This window comes from Hyla sarda, chromosome 7, assembly GCF_029499605.1.
Source record: "Hyla sarda isolate aHylSar1 chromosome 7, aHylSar1.hap1, whole genome shotgun sequence".
In the NCBI taxonomy this organism is placed as follows: Eukaryota; Metazoa; Chordata; class Amphibia; order Anura; family Hylidae; genus Hyla; species Hyla sarda.
In genome coordinates, this window is record NC_079195.1 from 223,277,034 (window position 1) to 223,297,860 (window position 20,827).

Consider the following 20,827-nt stretch of genomic DNA (forward strand, 5'->3'; position numbering starts at 1 on the left):
GAACATTAAGCTGCTATCCGGCAGCAGCTTAAGCATTTGGCGCTGCCGGATAGCACTTAATGCGATGGCCCCGACATAAAAAAGCATCGTATGTCGATTTCATCATATGTCGGGGCCATCGTAGGTCGGGGGGTCACTGTAGTCGTATGGACCTACAGAATAAAGATAACTTGCCATTATACCATAAAGTGATTTGCATTAATAAAATGCCCACTCTGTGCATGGGGAGAGCAGAGGCGCCAGGCAGCAGATTGCGGAGGGTCCCAGAGGTCAGACACTTATCCCCTAACCTGTGGATAGTGAATAAGTTGTTCTGTACCAAAGTTCCCCTTTAAGGCGTTTAAGTGAATGGAGCAAAGTTGTAATACCACACACAAACTGAGAACAGGGGTGGTGCTGTTTATGGAAGAAATTCGATTTTTTTGGATAACCCCTTTAATTACTACACTGTAAAGTGTAATCTGATTAGTTGCTAGGGGGACAAAAGCTCTAACAGGTTTCTCGATTGGCTGTTACCAATGGGAGGAAGGAACAACCAATCAGGACTCTGCTTTTATTCACCTGCTTTAATATAAACTGTAGTCTGATTGGTTAGGAGGCAAAAGCTCTAATAGTGTTTTCCGAACAGAGCGCCTCCAGCTGTTGCAAAACTACAACTCCCAGCATGCGCAGACAGCTGAAGGCTGTCCGGGCATGCTGGGAGTTGTAGTTTTGCAACAGCTGGAGGCACGCTGTTTGGAAAAACACTGCTCTAACAGTGCTTCTGTATTGGCTAAAACAAATGGGCATAACAACCAATCAGGGCTTTGCTTTTATTATCCCGCTTTTATATAAACTGTAATCTGATTGGTTGCTAGGGGATACAAAAGCTCTAACACGTCTTTGTATTGGCTGAACCAAAGAGAGGGAAGTTATGACAGCCAATTAGAACTCTTCTTTCATTATCCCGCTTTAAAGGGGTACTCCGGTGGAAAACTTTTTTTTTTTTTTTTTTTAAATGAACTGGTGCCAGAAAATTAAACAGATTTGTAAATGACTTCTATTAAAAAATCTTAATCCTTTCAGTACTTAATAGCAGCTGTATGCTACAGAAGATATTCTTTTCTTTTTGAATTTCTTTTTTGTCTTGTCCACAGTGCTCTCTGCTGACATCTCTGTCAGTGTCAGGAACTGCCCAGAGCAGCATAAGTTTGCTATGGGGATTTTCTCCTGCTCTGGACAGTTCCTGATACGGGCCTCAGGTGTCAGCAGAGAGCACTGTGGAAAAGACAAAAAAGACATTAAAAAAGAAAATAATTTCCTCTGTAGCATACAGCTGCTAAAAAGTACTGGAAGGGTAAAGATTTTTTAATAGAAGTAATTTACAAATCTCTCTAACTTTCTGGCACCAGTTGATTTAAAAAATAAAATGTCTTCCACTGTAGAACCCCTTTAATATAAACTGTACTCTGATAGGTTGCTAGGGGATACAAAAGCTCTAACAACGTCTCTGTATTGGTTGGTAACCAAAGAGAGGGAAGTTATGACAGCCAATCAGAACTCTGCTTTCATTATCCCGCTTTAATATAAACTGTAATCTGATTGGTTGCTAGGGGATACAAAAGCTATAACAACGTCTCTGTATTGGCTGATAACCAAAGAGAAGTAAGTTATAACAGCCAATCAGAACTCTGCTTTCATTATCTTGCTTCAATATAAACTGTACTCTGATAGGTTGCTAGGGGATACAAAAGCTCTAACAACGTCTCTGTATTGGCTGGTAACCAAAGAGAGGGAAGTTATGACAGCCAATCAAAACTCTACTTTCATTATCCCGCTTTAATATAAACTGTAATCTGATTGGTTGCTAGGGGATACAAAAGCTCTAAAAACGTCTCTGCATTAGCTGTTACCACGGTGAGGGACTCTGCTTCAGCAGCCAATCAGGACTCTGCTTTCATATCTCCTGCTTCAATGTAAAAACCGTAATCAGGTTGCTATGGGCAACTGCCAGTTCTCCTCGTTGCTATGCACCCTTCACTGTTTGTTTTAATAAAAATGGCGTCACATTGTCCTGTACATACATTCTTATAAATACACAGTGTACATCGGTGGTGTAGTGTGAACACAGCCCAGCACTCAGTCAGCCCCCTCTTCCCCTCCCCCCGGGTCTCATGTGCCTTTTGTTATTTTCCTGTCATGAGACCCGGAAGTTTTTTTTTTTTTTTTTTGATCCCATCACATGGCTTAGTAGGAGATTTAATAAAAACACAAAAATGGCGACAGTCACGTTAGTGCTGCTGCGTCACCAGCTCTCCGTCCTGGGTGTGAGGGTGCACGGGGGCTGAGGCGGGATACAGTGCTGGGATACGAGGACGGAGACCGTCAGGAAGACCCCCCGGGGGGTGCAGGTGATGCCCGTCCTGCTGTCGGGGTGCAGGCTCCATGCCAGGTGGGTATAGACGGCTACTATGGCGATCGTTCTTATGCATTGCATGTCGTCTGCTTTGCATTGAGTACATGGATGCACGGAGCAGGTTTTGCACGTCGTCATGTATTGTCCCTGTAGACGTGCGTGCATGTATGTATGTTTGTATGTATTTGCGTAGGGGGTGCGAGGACTTATGCACTGGGGTAGGGGTGTTTATGTCACTGGGTTTGGAGGGGTTAAGCTGCCACCCTTTATTTTCCTGCTTTACTGTCTATGTATATAAATATATAAGATTTAAATAAAGCAGTGTTTTCCAAACAGTGTGCCTCCAGCTGTTGCAAAACTACAACTCCCAGCATGCCCGGACAGCCTTCGGCTGTCCGGGCATGCTGGGAGTTGTAGTTTTGCAACAGCTGGAGATGCACTGTTTGGAAAACACCGCTATAAGGGCTGTTTACATGGGGTCCTGCAGGAGGGGCACAGGGGAGGGCACAGAGGAGGGCACAGGGGAGGGCACAGGGGAGGGCACAGAGGTGGGCACAGAGGAGGGCACAGAGGAGGGCACAGAGGAGGGCACAGAGGACGAGGCTCCTGTACACACTGGGTATGGAGGTGGAGAAGATGCCAGTAAACACCAGACGCTGTAACCCTTTCCATCCTGCCTGTGCACGTTTTATTTATTTATTTAGTTTTATTTGGAGTGTATAATAGACCTTATGTAATGTAAGGGGCTCACATGTTCCCGTAGACCGGGTGTAGCGCCATATTTTGTGTTTTCTTTTTGTCACCATTCTGCGTTTCTCTCTCTCTCTCAGGGCGGCTCTCACGAGATGTTTTCAGGACATTTTGTTTTCTCCTTTGTTGGAGTCTATGTGCTCTTTCTTCTTCACATTCTTCAGCTTTTATTGATGCACATTTTATAACTATTTCTTTTGGTGCTGTCACTGCTGTCACCCTCCCTCCTGCTGCACCGCCTGTCACTGCTGTCACCCTCTCTCCTGTCACTGCTGTCATCATCTCTCCTGTCACTGCTGTCACCCTCCCTCCTGCTGCACCGCCTGTCACTGCTGTCACCCTCTCTCCTGTCACTGCTGTCACCCTCCCTCCTGTCACTGATCTCACCCTCTCTCCTGCTGCTTCTCCTGTCACTGCTGTCACTCTCTCTCCTGCATCACCTCCTGTCACTGCTGTCACTCTCTCTCCTGCATCACCTCCTGTCACTGCTGTCACCCTCTCTCCGGCTGCACCTCCTGTCACTGCTGTCACCCTCTCTCCGGCTGCACCTCCTGTCACTGCTGTCGCCCTCTCTCCGGCTGCACCTCCTGTCACTGCTGTCACCCTCTCTCCGGCTGCACCTCCTGTCACTGCTGTCACCCTCTCTCCTGCTGCACCTCCTGTCACTGCTGTCACCCTCCCTCCTGTCACTGCTCTCACCCTCTCTCCTGCTGCACCTCCTGTCACTGATCTCACCCTCTCTCCTGCTGCATCTCCTGTCACTGCTGTCACTCTCTCTCCTGCATCACCTCCTGTCACTGCTGTCACCCTCTCTCCGGCTGCACCTCCTGTCACTGCTGTCACCCTCTCTCCTGCTGCACCTCCTGTCACTGCTGTCACCCTCTCTCCTGCTGCACCTCCTGTCACTGCTGTCACCCTCTCTCCTGCTGTCACCCTCCCTCCTGTCACTGCTGTCACCCTCTCTCTTGCTGTCACCCTCCCTCCTGTCACTGCTGTCACCCTCTCTCTTGCTGTCACCCTCCCTCCTGTCACTGCTGTCACCCTCTCTCTTGCTGTCACCCTCCCTCCTGTCACTGCTGTCACCCTCTCTCTTGCTGTCACCCTCCCTCCTGTCACTGCTGTCACCCTCCCTCCTGCAGCACCTCCTGTCACTGCTGTCACCCTTTCTTCTGCTGCACCTCTTATCACTGATGTAGCCATTCCTCCTCCTGCGCCTCCTGTCACCCTCTCTCCTGCTGCACCCCCTGTCACTGCTGTCACCCTCTCTCCTGCTGCTCCTTCTGTCACTACTGTCACTTTAACTTCTGCTACACCTCCTGTCACTGCTGACACCCTCCTTCCTGCTGCACCTCTTATCACTTCTTTCACCCTCCCTCCTGCTGCACCTCCGGTCACCCTGCTTTCTGCTCCACCTCCTGTCACTGCTGTCACCCTTCCTCCTGTCACTGCTGTCAGGCACTTCTACATAAACAGACGCCTACTCCAGTGCTTAAAGGGGTACTCCACTGGCCAGCGTTCGGAACATTTTCTTCTGTACGCTGATGTCACGTCACGCCCCCTCAATGCAAGTCTATGAGAGGGGGTGTGCCAGCAGCCCCTCCCCCTCCCATTGACTTGCATTAAGGGGGAGTGACGTCACAAGGTGGCGTGGCCGACCTCCCTCAGCACGCACACTACGTTCGGAACTAAATGTTCCGAACGCTGGCCAGTTGAGTACCCCTTTAAAAACGTATCCCCTATCAACAGGTGTGTGTGATTACTGGGGGTCCAATCTCTGGGATAAGATTTTAAGGCCCCATTCACACGGCCGAATTTCCATGCAGAATCCGGCAGAAAACTTCTACTCGGAAATTCCGTAGAATCAGCTGCCTATTGTATTCAGCGCGACTCTGCTGCACCGTGCACATGGCAGTGTTTCCCCCGCCGAAATTCAAATATCTGTCTCTGTAGAGAGAATGAACATAACAATTTTGGGCATCCTGGGAGCTGTAGTTTTGCAACAGCTGTGGGCACCCTGGTTGTGACGCACTGTTTTAAGAGCTGGAATACCTCTAAAGGCAATGGGAACCATTCTTCTCAAGTTGTGCAACAGACCGTCCAGCTCCGTTCACTGGCCCCTTAAATGAGCCTCTGCCGCAAATCTGAACGAGGCCCTTTTGAAGACCTCCGGTTGCTGTCAGTGAACGGTAACAATGGCCCCATACAGATTAAAGGCTACTATTATAATCTCTCGCCGGGGTTTATCTTTAAAGGGGTTATCCAGGGAAAACCTTTTTTATTTTATTTTATTTATTTATTTATTTTTTTATATCAACTGGCTCCAGATTAAACAGATTTGTAAATTACTTCTATTAAAAAAATCTTAATCCTTCCAGTACTTATCAGCTGCTGTATGTTCCAGAGGAAGTTCTTTTCTTTTTAGATTTCCTTTCTGTCTGACCACAGTTCTCTCTGCTGACACCTCTGTCCATGTCAGAAACTGTCCAGAGCAGGATAGGTTTGCTATGGGGATTTGCTTCTACTCTGGACAGTTCCTAAAACGGACAGAGGGGTCAGCAGAGAGCACTGTGGTCAGGCAGAAAATAAATTTAAAAAGAAAAGAACTTAAGATTTTTTTAATAGAAGTAATTTACAAATCTGTTTTAACTTGTTGGCACCAGTTAAAGGGGTAGTCCAGTGGTGAAAAACGTATCCCCTATCCTAAGGATAGAGGATAAGTTTGAGATCGTGGGGGGTCTGACCGCTGGGGCCCCCTGCGATCTCTCTGTACGGGGGCCAGGCTCTCCGGCCAGATAGCGGGTGTCGACCTCCGCACGAACCGACACGCCCCCTCAATACATCTCTATGGCAGAGCCGGAGATTGGCGAAGGCAGCGCTTTTGCTCTGCCATAGAGTTGTATTGAGGGGGCGTGTCGGCCGCCGCTTCGTGCGGAGGTCGACACGCCCCCTTCCCGCGGGCTGTCGGGGCTCCGTACAGGAGATCGCAGGGGGCCCCAGCGGACGGACCCCCCGCGATCTCAAACTTATTCCCTATCCTTAGGATAGGGGATAAGTTGTTCACCACTGGGTCACCACTGGACTACTCCTTTAATTTAAAAAAATAAATGTTTTCCAGTGGAGTGCCCCTTTTTAATTACAATTATTGATACAAAGCCAGAACCAGAATATAAATGGAGGACAAGTATAAAGGAAAGATCAAGGCTTCTCCTCTCCTCAGATCCAAATTCAAATTTAAATTCTGGACCAGTTTGTCTCCAGCTGTTGCAAAACTACAACTTCCAGCATGCCCGGACAGCCGGAGGCTGTCCGGGCATGCTGGGTGTTGTAGTTTTGCAACAGCTGGAGGCATTTTGGTTGGGAAACACTGCATTAGATTGTTGGCAAAAATTTGGTTGAATTGCGGTTAGCTAATTTCTTTAAAATAAATTTAAAAAAAATGGCGCCACCCCTGCCCTCAGGTGGTTGTATGTGGTATTGCAGCTCAGTTTGATTGAAGTGAATGGGGCCAAGTGAACGGCTTCTCCTCCTCGCTATGCATTGGAGGGCGGCCAGCCTCCCAGCCCCGGCAAGAGATTACCATCGCTCCAAAAATAACCTTATACTGCAAATGCAGTGCTAGCGGATCTGATGTTGATCAGTTTTTTACAGCCCCCACAGCTTTTGGCACCCAGCTTTTCCAGACTCCTGATAATCTGCTTAAAGGGGTTATCCAGGAAAAAAACTTATATATATCAACTGGCCCCAGAAAGTTAAACAGATTTGTACATTACTTCTATTAAAACATCTTAATCCTTTCAGTACTTATGAGCTGCTGAAGTTGAGTTGTTCTTTTCTGTCTAAGTGCTCTCTGATGACACCTGTCTCGGGAACTGTCCAGAGTAGAAGCAAATCCCCATAGCAAACCTCTTCTACTCTGCGCAGTTCCTGAGACAGACAAACAAATGTCAGCAGAGAGCACTGTTTTAGGAACTGTCCAGAGTAAAAGGAAATCCCCATAGCAAACATATGCTGTTCTGGACAGTTCCTAAAATGGACAGAGATGTCAGCAAAGAGCACTGTGGTCATGATGTCAGCAGAGAGCTCTGTGTTCCAAAAAGAAAAGAATTTCCTCTGTAGTATTCAGCAGCTAATAAGTACTAGAAGGATTCACATTTTTTAATAGAAGTAATTTACAAATCTGTTTAACTTTCTGGCACCAGTTGATTTAAAAAAAAAAAAAAAAAAAAAAGGTTTTCCACCGGAGTACCCCTTTAAAATTTAAAGGGGTACTCTTGGGGGTACATTTAGTTCAGAACACTCAGAGCCGGAGGCAGTGATCGTGACGTCACGGCCACGTCCCCTCCATTCATGTATATGGAAGGGGGTGTGACGACTGACATGCATTCTCCCATAGACAAGAATGGAGGGGCGTGGCTGTGACTTCCTGAGGGGCGTGGCCGTGACGTCACGACCACTGCCGCTGGAACCTGGCGTTTGTTTAGAACGGTGGGCGCTGCAGAAGATCGCTGGGGGCCCAAGCAGTGGGACCCCCGCAATCAGGCATCCTTTGAATAAGGGGTAAGATGTCTAGCAGCGGAGTACCCCTTTAAATTTAATTAAATTAACCTATGAACCCTAAATCCTAGATTGCTTCTAGGTAATGTTGGGTCCATCTGGTGTTTTTTTTTTTTTTATGTGTTCAGTGTCGCAATGGCGCACAACCTAACCAAAACATGCCGGGAACCCACTATACCCTTGTGTTATGTTGTTCTTCCTGGAAATAACAATAACTAGATGTTGCAATTCCTTTTTGCCAATAGGATGTATCCAGTACAGTCAGAAATGATTGGACAGCGTCAGTTTTAACAGTGCAAATAGTACCACCCAGTTGTCAGTTTAGTCATAGATTTCCAGGAGGATTAATAGAGGAACAATACAATATGAATATGTAAGAATGTTTGTTTTTTGTATTGTATACAGCATTTTTTTACCAACCAGCTTGCCTCCAGCTGTGGCAAAACTACAACTCCCAGCATGCCCGGACAGCCAAAGGCTGTCCGGGCATGCTGTGAGTTGTAGTTTTGCCACAGCTGGAGACACCCAGGTTGGTAAACAATGTATTCAGTATTATAATATGCAATAGGCTCTTTGCCTCCCCCTAGTGGTGATTGCCAGATGACAGAATTGCAGCATTTTGTCTAATCACTCAATTATCAGCTTGTAGAGGCACAGCGCCCCATGTAAGTGTGTGGCTTTGCCCGGTATTGCAGCTTAGTTGCATTCACTTGAATGTGACTCGGCTGCAGTACCAGGCACAGCTACTGATACACCGAGCCGCTGAGCCTGTGTAAGCAGTGATGGGGCCACAACACTTGCGCAGTTTCCGGGGCCCTTCTGCTGATTGGTTTACTTTATTTTTCCCAAGTTGATGCTCGTTTTCTGCTCTGCAGTTTTATATGTACAATACTGACCTCTAGTGTTACATTCCAGTACTTCAGAGAGAAAATAGTTATTGTTTACAATGGATTGCAACATCTTGCACTGCAGGTTTTGTGTTATTGTGTTTTTTTTTGTTTGTTTATTTTTTCATAATTTTTTTAATTTTTTTATTGCGGTTTTTTTTTTTTTTTTTTTTGTGTTTTTCTTGTTTTTATCCATACAGGAAGCGACTCAGAAAAGGAAACATTTATTGCAATTCTCCTGAACCTGGGTCAAGGGCGCTGTAACATATTGCACTGCAGGTTTTGTTTTTTGTGTTTTTTTGTGTGTTTGTTTTTTTCATTTTTTTTATTTTTTATTGCGATTTAAATTTTTTATTTATTTATTTGTGTTTTTTCTTTTTTGTGTTTTTCTTGTTTTTATCCATACAGGAAAGACTCAGAAAAGGAAACATGTATTGCAATTCTCCTGAACCTGGGTCAAGGGCGCTGTAACATATTGCACTGCAGGGTTTGCTGTTTTATGTTTTTTTTATTTGTTTGTTTTTTTTGTTTGTTTTTGTGTGTGTGTGTGTTTTTTTTTTTTTTTATTAATTATTATAAATTTTTTTTTGCTTTTCTTGTTCTATCCATACAGGAAACGACTCAGAAAAGGAAACATTTATTGCAATTCTCCTGAACCTGGGTTAAGGGCGCTGTAACATATTGCACTGCAGGTTTTGGTTTTTGTGTTTTTTTTTGTGTGTTTTGTTTTTTCATTATTTTTTTTTTTTATTGCGATTTTTATTTTTTCTTTATTTATTTATTTGTGTTTTTCTTTTTGTGTTTTCTTGTTTTTATCCATACAGGAAAGACTCAGAAAAGGCAACATTTATTGCAATTCTCCTGAACCTTGGTCAAGGGTGCTGTAACATATTGCACTGCAGGGTTTGCTTTTTTTTTTTTTTTTTTTTTTTTTGTGCGTGTGTGTGTGTTTTTTTTTTTGTTTATTAATTATTATAATTTATTTTTGCTTTTCTTGTTCTATCCATACAGGAAACGACTCAGAAAAGGAAACCATTTATTGCAATTCTCCTGAACCTGGGTCAAGGGCGCTGTAACATATTGCACTGCAGGTTTTGTTTTTTGTGTTTTTTTGTGTGTTTGTTTTTTTCATTTTTTTTTTTTTTATTGCGATTTAAATTTTTTATTTATTTATTTGTGTTTTTTCTTTTTTGTGTTTTTCTTGTTTTTATCCATACAGGAAAGACTCAGAAAAGGAAACATTTATTGCAATTCTCCTGAACCTGGGTCAAGGGCGCTGTAACATATTGCACTGCAGGGTTTGCTGTTTTATGTTTTTTTTATTTGTTTGTTTTTTTTGTTTGTTTTTGTGTGTGTGTGTGTTTTTTTTTTTTTTTATTAATTATTATAAATTTTTTTTTGCTTTTCTTGTTCTATCCATACAGGAAACGACTCAGAAAAGGAAACATTTATTGCAATTCTCCTGAACCTGGGTTAAGGGCGCTGTAACATATTGCACTGCAGGTTTTGGTTTTTGTGTTTTTTTTTGTGTGTTTTGTTTTTTTCATTAGTTTTTTTTTTTATTGCGATTTTTATTTTTTCTTTATTTATTTATTTGTGTTTTTCTTTTTGTGTTTTCTTGTTTTTATCCATACAGGAAAGACTCAGAAAAGGCAACATTTATTGCAATTCTCCTGAACCTTGGTCAAGGGTGCTGTAACATATTGCACTGCAGGGTTTGCTGTTTTATGTTTTTTTTATTTGTTTGTTTTTTTTGTTTGTTTTTGTGTGTGTGTGTGTTTTTTTTTTAAATTAATTATTATAATTTTTTTTTGCTTTTCTTGTTCTATCCATACAGGAAACGACTCAGAAAAGGAAACCATTTATGGCAATTCTCCTGAACCTGGGTCAAGGATGCTGTGACTGACAGGCTACCCTGGCTCAGTTATCACAGTGCTGATGCTGTCTAGTCTAAAGGTACAGTACTGTGATAACTGAAGGATGGCAGCCATCTTAACATCATGATCTCACAACTTACCAGAAGACTACGCTCCGGCATCTTGTTTTGTGCTCAGAAGAATTCTTATCTGGAAATGTACATTGCTACAGAAAATAGTAATTACTGCAATAAAACCAGTGAAATATATATGGGCTGATAATATTTACTTGCGCCCCTTTCACATCATATTTATCAGCTTCCCTCTTTGGCGATTTTTCATTTTTGCACTTTTACCTCTTCGCCTTCTAAAAATCATAACACTTTCAATTTTCCACCTAAAAAGCCACATGAAGGCTTTTTCTTTGCGCCAACAAGTTTGCTTTGTGATACCGTTAAGAATTTCACCACAAAATCTAATAAAATTATTTGTGGGGCAAAAAAAAAAAAAGCTATTTTGTAATTTTTAGCGGCTTCCGTTTCTACCCAGTGCAGTTTTCGGTAACAAATTGCACCTTATATTTATTCTGTAGGTCCATACGGTAGCAAGGATACCCAATTTTATATACGGTAGGTTTGATTTTATTTTACTACTTAAAAAAAAAAAATAATAACTACATGCACCAAAATTAATACGTTGAAAAATGTCATCTTCTGACACCTATAACTTTTTTTTTTTTTTTTCTGTATAAGGGGCGGTATGAGGGCTCATTTTTTGGTGCCGTAATCTGAAATTTTTATTGGTACCATTTTTGTTTTGATTGGTATTTTTTATTTTTTTTTATTCATTTTTTTTATTGTATAAAAAGTGACCAAAACTACGCTATTTTGGACTTTGGAAATTCTTTACGTGTACGCCATTCACCGTGCGGTTTAATTAACAATATATTTTCATAGTTTGGACATTTACGCACACATTTAAACTTTTTTTTGTAATGTTATAGTCCCCATAAGGGGGGCTATAACATTGCAGACACCAATCTCCTACACTGTTCACTGCTATGTCATAGCATAGCAATGATCAGTGTTTCTGCCGCTTGACTGCTCCTGCCTGGATCTCAGGCAGGAAGCAGTCATTTGGCGATCGGACAGCGAGGAGGCAGGTAGGGATCCTCCTCGCGTCCTGCAAGCTGTTCGGGACTCCGCAATTTCACCGCAGCGGTCCCAAACAGCATCACTGAGCTAACCCGCAATGTTTACTTTTGTTTTAGATGCGGCAATCAAGTTTGATCGCCGCTTCTAAAGGGTTAATGCTGGACATCAGCCCAATCGGTGATGTCCGGGATTAGCCGTGGGACCCACCGGGTATGATGCGCGCTCACCTGCTGAGCGCGCGTCATACCTCGGGAGCAGCAAATGGACGTTAACGAACGTCCATTTGCGTTAAGGGGTTAAGAATGTATATACAATATTTACCAAAAAAAGAGAACAAATAACCACTATAACGACCAAAAGGTTATATAATAAGAGGGACATTTTGGTTTGTAGTTTATCTTGTTTTTGTCCTGTTCTCTCCTCCTACACTTCCCCCTCCCCTTCCCTCTCACGTCCATGTTGGTCACCCGAGACTTTTTAGAGACAAGGGGTATAGAGGAAACAGAGATGGGTACTGGGGAGGGGAGTGATACTCGTGGGGTTTAGCAAGCCTGTACCCCATATGGCATGCATATGAGATCCATACATAACAAACCCAAATGAGAAATTAGTGGTTGTATTATCAGACCATGCAAAACTATGGACATGTGTCAATGTAAATGCTGAACCGTGAATCCAACATATCCACTGGGTAGGCAGTGGATCATCTAGATCTACACTGAATAAAGTGGAAAGTGCACATACACCAAAGGGGTAGGGAATGCTAGGACAGTACCTATAGGTCAAAGAAAGACCAACAACCAACCAAACATGCATGCAGAGTATACACAACGAACAGTGTCTCCCCAAAACCCAGTTACCCACCACACCTCTGACTCGTTTTGCTGATAAGGCTTTGTCCAGGAGCCCTTTCACATCATGTTAATGCTTTCTGCAATGGGTATACTTGTGAATTACATCAAAAAGGTATCCAGACATATAGTACTTATATTCTGAAACATTCTGAGTATAATACTGCCCCCTATGTACAAGAATATAACTACTATAATACTGCTCCTATATACAAGAATATAACTACTATAATACTGCTCCTATATACAAGAATATAACTACTATAATACTGCTCCTATATACAAGTATATAACTACTATAATACTGCTTCTATATACAAGAATATATCTACTATAATACTGCCTCCTATGTACAAGAATATAACTACTATAATACTGCTCCTATATACAAGAATATAACTACTATAATACTGCCCCCTATATACAAGAATATATCTACTATAATACTGCTCCTATATACAAGAATATAACCACTATAATACTGCTCCTATATACAAGAATATAACTACTATAATACTGCCCCCTATGTACAAGAATATAGCTACTATAATACTGCTCCTATATACAAGAATATATTAGTTATATTCTTGTATATAGGAGGCAGTATTATAGTAGTTATATTCTTGTATATAGGAGGCAGTATTATAGTAGTTATATTCTTGTATATAGGAGGCAGTATTATAGTAGTTATATTCTTGTATATAGGAGGCAGTATTATAGTAGTTATATTCTTGTATATAGGAGCAGTATTATAGTAGTTATATTCTTGTATATAGGAGCAGTATTATAGTAGTTATATACTTGTATATAGGAGCAGTATTATAGTAGTTATATTCTTGTATATACGGTATAGTATTGCCTATTTTGCCCTGCATTTTTACAATTTTTTTTAAGTGCATCAAAACTGCACCTAATGTGAACTGACCTCAACCCTCTTATGTGTCTTAGCAGATTCTGGAATCTAGTCTGGTTATTAGATGACCAGATGCAGTAATGAGACTTCAAATCCTCTCTCTGTGCAAAGCCAGAGGCATCATTGGAAATGTAGGTAGCATTAGGAAATCTTTTCAGTGATGAAATTGAAATCAATATGGCTGAACACCCCCATGACTTCCTAACAGGTAAGCACAAGGCATACCCAAAAACCTTTACATTATTCTAACAATAATAGCCTATGCTGCCCTATAAAAGCAAAAAGAAGGGTTGAGATTTTTCACTCTTCAGCCAGAAGGTGGCAGTGTTTTGCATCTGTTTTATAATGATACTTTTTGGCAAAACAAAGGAAACGAGCTGTATCTGTGTCATTCTGATGTAGATACAGTTTGGTTCTGGGACGTGCTGTTTTTCTGATTTTAGAATTGCTGGTTATTTTAGGGGCAAGCCGTGTAGACTGTGTATGACAGAAGAAGGAATACAGAACACCGCTTCTCTATACAAGATGGAGCGAGAAGAGTTAGGTTTTGACGTTTGTTTATACAACATATAAAGATATAAACCTCTTTCTGTCTCCTTATATTGGTAGATACGGAGACTTTTAAAGGGGTACTCTCGTGGAAACCTTTTTGGTGCCAGAAAGTTACACAGATTTGCAAATTACTTCTATTAAAAAACCTTTATCCTTCCAGTACTTATTAGCAGCTGTATACTACAGAGGAAATTCTTTGCTTTTTGAATTTCTTTTTTGTGTTGTCCACAGTGCTCTCTGCTGACACCTCTGTCCGTGTCAGGAACTGTCCAGAGCAGGAGAAAATCCTCCTAGCAAACCTATGCTGCTCTGGACAGTTCCTGACATGGACAGAGGTGTCAGCAGAGAGCACTGTGGACAAGACAAAAAAGAAATTCAAAAAGCAAAGAATTTCCTCTGTAGCATACAGCTGCTAACAAGTACTGGAAGGGTAAAGATTTTTTTAATAGAAGTAATTTACAAATCTGTTTTAACTTTCTGGCACCAGTTGATTTAAAAAAATAATAATAAATAAATTAAAATGTTTTCCACCGGAGTACCCCCTTTTAAAGTAGGTCTTTGCACTTCAGGGTATTTAGCTCGGTGTATACTTTTTTTAGTAGGTATGAGTATTGGAGTAGAGCTGACTGGGCACAGGTCAGGCAGACAGTCCTTGCACATTACTGCAACCTCAGTCTCTATACAGCAGTTTTTTTTCCCAACCAATGTGCCTCCAGCTGTTGCAAAACTCCAGCATGCCTGGAAAACTTTTGGTAGTCATGGCACCAGTTCATAGAATATGCTCATTTCCCACGGGTGGTGCCGAGATCATCAGATGATTTTAACTGTGGTCAAGAGCGATACACTACAACAGTGTTTCCAAACCAGGGTGCCTCCAGATGTTGCAAAACTACCGCTCCCAGCTTACCTGGAGGCACCCTGGTTGGGAATCACTGCACTAAAGCATATGGTATTGATGACTCCAGTAATTTGAATTAAAAAAATGCCCAGTATAGCATACATAAGAGATCAGCTTAATCTTCTACAAAAAAAAATAAATAAATAAAAAAAAAAGGTCCCAACCTGGGTGGTGACAGGATTATCAGGGGACTATAATGGGTCATTTTGGGGTTTTGTGCTGCTGATGCACTTCCATTTACCTCTATGATAGTAATGTAAATTGCATAAAACAGACCATTTTCAGTTTTTAAGCTGGCTCCCTAAGGCAGTGTTTTTCAAACAGTGTGTCTCCAGCTGTTGCAAAACTACAACTCCCCGTTGGCTGTCCGGGCATGCTGGGAGTTGTATTTTTGCAACAGCTGGAGGCACCCTGGTTTGGAAACACCGCTATTAGAAACACTGCTAAGGAAACCTTAGATACTACTCTTTAGCAGACACTATTCCCAATAGAGGACACTCACAGAAAATAGTTTCCACTATTGAGAGATGTCCGCTATTGGGGAAAAAAAGGCCCAAAAATCCTTCTTAATGATGGAATAATGTTCTGTACTCACTACAGAGTGTAATTACCTATAAAACATGATAATAAGCAATATTACAGTAGAATCTCCCAGTGCAGTTTAATCACCCCTTATCATCCCCTGTTATCTTCTTACCTGGCCAGCAGGCTCAGGTGCAGGGGCTCTCTGCGGGTTTGACTTTCTCCTGACGTCTGGCGAATGACCTGGCTGTTGGATGTACAGAAGCAGGAGACCACTGTGTAAATGGTGGCCTCCGACTTCTGTGCTGGGGCTGCTGCAGGGGGGTCCCTTATTGGGTGTGTTCGCGGCCGCTATTGGGAGTATCCGCTATTCGGAGAGTGCAAATACATTAAGTCTTATGGGACTCAGGAATAATAAACTGTCTGTTATTGTGAGGTGTCCCCTAAGGGAGATTTTATTGTACCTAATAAGTTAAGAGTTAAGTGTTTCCCAACCAGTGCGCCTGCAGTTGGTGCAAAACTAAAACTCCCAGCATGCTTTGACAGCCAACGGCTGTCCCGGACATGCTAGGAGTTGTAGTTTTGTAAAAGCTGGAGGTGCGCTGGCGAAAACACTGAACAAGGGCTGTCCGGGCATGCTGGGAGTTGTACTTATGCAATAGCTGGAGGCACACTGGTTGGGAAATACTGGCCAAAGGTTGTCCGCACATGCTGAGAATGATAGTTTTGCAACAGCTGGAGGTGCACTGGTTAGGGAACACTGGACAGAGGCTGTCTGGGCATGCTGGGAGTTGTAGTTTTGCAACAGCTGGAGGCACACAGGTTTGAAGACACTGCGTCATAGGCTTAAATACCCTAATTCATGAAAAAGTATCACACACACACATACGCGATAGTCTTAGATTCTTCAACTAAGCAGGCAGTATCCCACATTGGTAGCTTAGATACACTGGCTCAGCAGGGGGCAGTGTACTCTGACTAGTTCCCTACTATCGTTTTCCGGTCTTGGCTCACACACCATTTCCGTCTGTCTTGAAATCAGTGCGATACCTTTCGCAATACGGCGCCTCCTCACTTGACTTTTCGGTATTACGCCAAGATCAGATTTCATCTCTTCAACTTTTGCAAGAAAAAAAATAAAATATTTTTATTTTATTTTATTTGGGGGAGGGGGAATTTAAAGAGGCCTTTTATTACCGTTCTTTCTCTCCACCCCCATTTCCTGCCATTTACTCAATGCCTTTAATTGTAAAAAAAAAAAAAAAAGCGTCCTGTAGAAATAATAAAACGTAGGATTTTTAATGTGATCCGCTCTATCGACTTGATGGCGAGCTGTTGCTCTTACAACGCGATATATTAATCCCGCCTCGATCGATATGTTATGGGAATTCCAGGCTATTAGGCTGTAAAGGAGCCTGGAGGATTCCGCTTTCGGTAAATAACACATTTCCCTGCCCACATTATAATTTTCTGGCAATTACGTCTTCCTGCAGAATCTCTTTTAACGCCAGACGCCTCCCCCCCCAATTGAGCTTCCCGTCCCAATGTAGGGTCCTAAAGCCCTCCTGGTGTCGGCCAACAACTCTATCTTCAGCCTTAGATCAGTGTTTCCCAACCAGGGTGTCTCCAGCTGTTGCAAAGCTACAACTCCCAGCATGCCCGGACAGCCAGTGGCTGGGAATTGTAGTTTTGCAACAGCTGGAGGCTCCAAAGGCTGTCCGCGCATGCTGGGAGTTGTAGTTTTGCAACAGCTGCAGGCACCCTGGTTGGGAAACACTGCTCTGATCCATAATCTTTTCATTTATAAAAAAAAAAAGACCTCAAACAGATTTATTTATTTTGAAAAAAAAAAGGCTTATAGAAATAAGAACTATGCACATTATTATTATTATTATTTATTTGTTTTTTTAAACAGAAGTAATAATTACAGCTGTAAAAAAAAAAAAAAAAAAAAAGTTTTTAATGTAATTGAATAGGGTGCATCCAGCTGTTACAGATTTACAACTATAGCATGCTGGGAGTTGTAGTTTTGCAACAGCTGGAGGCACACTGCTTGGGAAACACTGCAATAAGAAGAAAAATAAAAGGCTTTGTTTCAACACAACATATATCTGGCATTTGTTTTTTTTTTTTTTTTTATTTTTTTTTACCTAAAAAAGAAAACACCTTTTGAAGCCATAACTTTTATTTTTCCATCCACAGACCCATTTGAGGACTTGTAATGACACTTTTCATTTTACCATACAAAATAGTAGCAACCAATGAAATCTGTATTTTTGATGTATGGCATTTATTTTACATTTACACCGTTTTCTGTGCCGGACCATAAACATTATATTTTAATAGTTCGGATAGTTCGGAGTAAGCTAATTTTTTTGGGTATATTTTTTGGGACTATAAACTGTTTACCTTCATATGTTGCAAAACTACAACTCCCAGCATGCCTAGACAGCCAATGGCCATAGAAATCTAATCCTCTATCCACAGGATAACGGATAAGTGTTTGATCCTCTGCCCCCCATCTCTACGATGAATAGAGCAGTAGACCCCCGTGATCAGACACTTATCGCCTATCTTATGGATAGGGGCTATTTTCTTTTTTTTTTTTTTAGGGCTGGAATACCCTTTTAAAATAAGGATTTTGCCAACTTCTTGTCACTCATTCTTTTAAAATATTAACATCTCTACTTCTACATTTAGAATGGATGATAACGGGGAGCAATGGAGTATAGTCAATTACAAAGAAATGTAGGAGAAATTGGCTTTTGTTATAGTGTATCTGTAATAATACATATTTATTTATAATAAAGATATGAGGTCAGGATATAAGGACGGGAGAGGAGGACCGAACATGAGGTCGGGATATGAGGATACAGTCATGGCCGTAAATGTTGGCACCCCTGAAATTTTTCTAGGAAATGAAGTATTTCTATACAGAAAAGGATTGCAGTAACACGTGTTTTGCTATACACATGTTTATTCCCTTTGTGTGTATTGGAACTAAACCAAAAAAGGGAGGAAAAAAAGCAAGTTGGACATAATGTCACCAAACTCCAAAAATGGGCTGTACAAAATTTTTTGCACCCTTTTAAATTTGTAGAAAAATAAGTTTGTTTCAAGCATGCTATGCTCCTTTATACTCACCTGGGGGCAAGTAACAGGTGTGGACAATATAAAAAACACACCTGAAATCAGATAAAAAGGAGAGAAGTTCACTTAGTCTTTGCTTTGTGTCTCTGTGTGCCACACTAAGCATGGACAACAGAAAGAGAAGAGAACTGTCTGAGGACTTGAGAACCAAAATTGTGGGAATATATCAACAATCTCAAGGTTACAAGTCCATCTCCAGAGATCTAGATTTGCCTTTGTCCACAGTGCGCAACATTATCAAGAAGTTTGCAACCCATGGCACTGTAGCTAATTTCCCTGGGCGTGGGCGGAAGAGAAAAATTGATGAAAGGTGTCAACGCAGGATAGTCCGGATGGTGGATAAGCAGCCCCAAACAAGTTCCAAAGATATTCAAGCCGTCCTGCAGGCTCAGGGAGCATCAGTGTCAGCGCGAACTATCCGTTGACATTTAAATGAAATTAAACGCTATGGCAGAAGACCCGGGAGGACCCCACTGCTGACACAGAGACCTAAAAAGCAAGACTACACTTTGCCACTTTGTCTACACTTTATTTACCGAGAACAGAATGAGGCCTACAAAGAAAAGAACACAGTACGTACAGTGAAATATGGTGGAGGTCAGTGATGATTTGGGTTGTTTTGCTGCCACTGGCACTTGGGGCCTTGAATGTGTACAAGACATCATGAAATCTGAGGATTACCAATGGATTTCTGGTCACACTGTACAGCCCAGTGTCAGAAAGCTGGGTTTGCGTCTGAGATCTTGGGTCTTCCAGCAGGACAATGACCCCAAACATACATCAAAAAGCCCCCAGAAATGGACGGCAACAAAGCGCTGGAGAGTTCTGAAGTGTCAGCAATGAGTCCAGATCTAAATCCCATTGATCACCTGTGGAGAGATCTTATAATTACTGTTGGGAAAAGACGCCTTCCAATAAGAGACCGGGAGCAGTTTGTAAAGGAAGAGTCCAACATTCCGGCTGAGAGGTGTAAGAAGCTTATTGATGGTTATAGGAAGACACTGATTTCAGTTATTTTTTCCAAAGGGTGTGCAACCAAATATTAAGTTAAGGGTGCCAATAATTTTGTCCAGCCCATTTTTGGAGTTTGGTGACATTATGTCCAATTTGCTTTTTTTCCTCCCTTTTTTGGTTTAGTTCCAATACACCTAAAAGGAATAAACATGTGTATAGCAAAATATGTGTTTATGCAATCCTTTTCTGTGTGAAATACTTAATTTTCTTGAAAAATTTCAACATTTACGGCCATGACTGTATGCGGTCGGGATAGGAGGACGAGATATAGGGACAGCACATGAGGATGAGATATGAGGTCAGGACATGAGGATGAGATATGAGGACGAGATTTGTGGACAAGATATGAGGACAGGAGTGGCATTTGGTTTCATGCAGGGAGCCTAGGCTCCATGCGGGAGATCGCAGGGGGCCCCAGCGGTCAGACTCCCCGCGATCTTACACTTATCCCCTATCCTTAGGATAGGGGATAAGTTGGTACATCCCGGAGTTCTCCTTTAATGGGGCTACTATTACTATTTAAAAAGGACAACTACTACCTAAAAGGGGGCTACTCCTACTACCTATATGGGGCTTATAATACTACTACCTAAAGGGGTCTGCTGCTATTACCACCTGTAGCTATATACAGAGGACTGCAACTATATACATGGGGCTATTATGTCCAGGGAAAATAACCTACTGGGATTAACCCCTATCTGTGTACAGATGGTACCTACCTACTCAGGACACCTGTGTAATGGGGAAACTATGTGAAGGATCCTTTCTACCTGCTGAAGCGACCTAACTACTTAATGTGGGAGACCTACCTACTCTTTCCCAACCCACTTTATCTACCCACTGTGTGGGACATCAAGGAGGTAATTATTACTGCTTGGAGCAATATAGGTGCTGGAAAAGTGCTGAGCCAAAAATGTTTGGCAGGTTCTGCTGATGAGTCACGGCTGGAAGAAATTGTCATGGCAATCTGGGCCGAATAGAGAAGTAATAGAAAAGTTAACGACTCCAATCAGACAAGACATCACCTGATATAACTGTATATAATCACTTATATGGTCTGTAGAGTCTGTGTAGTGCTGATATCTACATCTGTGAGGAATATTTCCTCTTTGTATGCTGGTATTATTTATAATATTGGCCTCAGTATACAGGATTTGGTCAGTAACAGTATGATTGTAATATGTATGGTGATATTTCCTCCTTGCATACTGGTAATTTTGGTCTCCGTATACAGGATTTGGTCAGTAACAGTGTGTATGGTAATAATATTCTGCCTTGTATTATGGTAATATTGGCAATATTGGTCTCAGTATACAGGATTTGGTCAGTAA

The 20,827-nt window shown here is 42.0% G+C and overlaps 1 protein-coding gene across 2 annotated transcripts in view; it reads left to right on the forward strand.

Moving 5' to 3' along the window:
* Positions 1–2,167: 2,167 nt before the first annotated feature.
* The window catches only part of JAK1 (Janus kinase 1), a 188,713-nt gene continuing 170,053 nt past the window's right edge, over positions 2,168–20,827 (forward strand). Inside the window, exons 1-4 of one of the 2 annotated variants that reach the window (XM_056532839.1) lie at positions 9,842–9,884; positions 10,011–10,089; positions 10,223–10,301; positions 10,424–11,071. The gene's annotated coding sequence lies outside the window, so the exon portion shown is untranslated. Of the gene's footprint in view, positions 2,432–9,841; positions 9,885–10,010; positions 10,090–10,222; positions 10,302–10,423; positions 11,072–20,827 lie in introns of those variants that run through there. The other variant, XM_056532842.1, reaches the window with a different exon arrangement.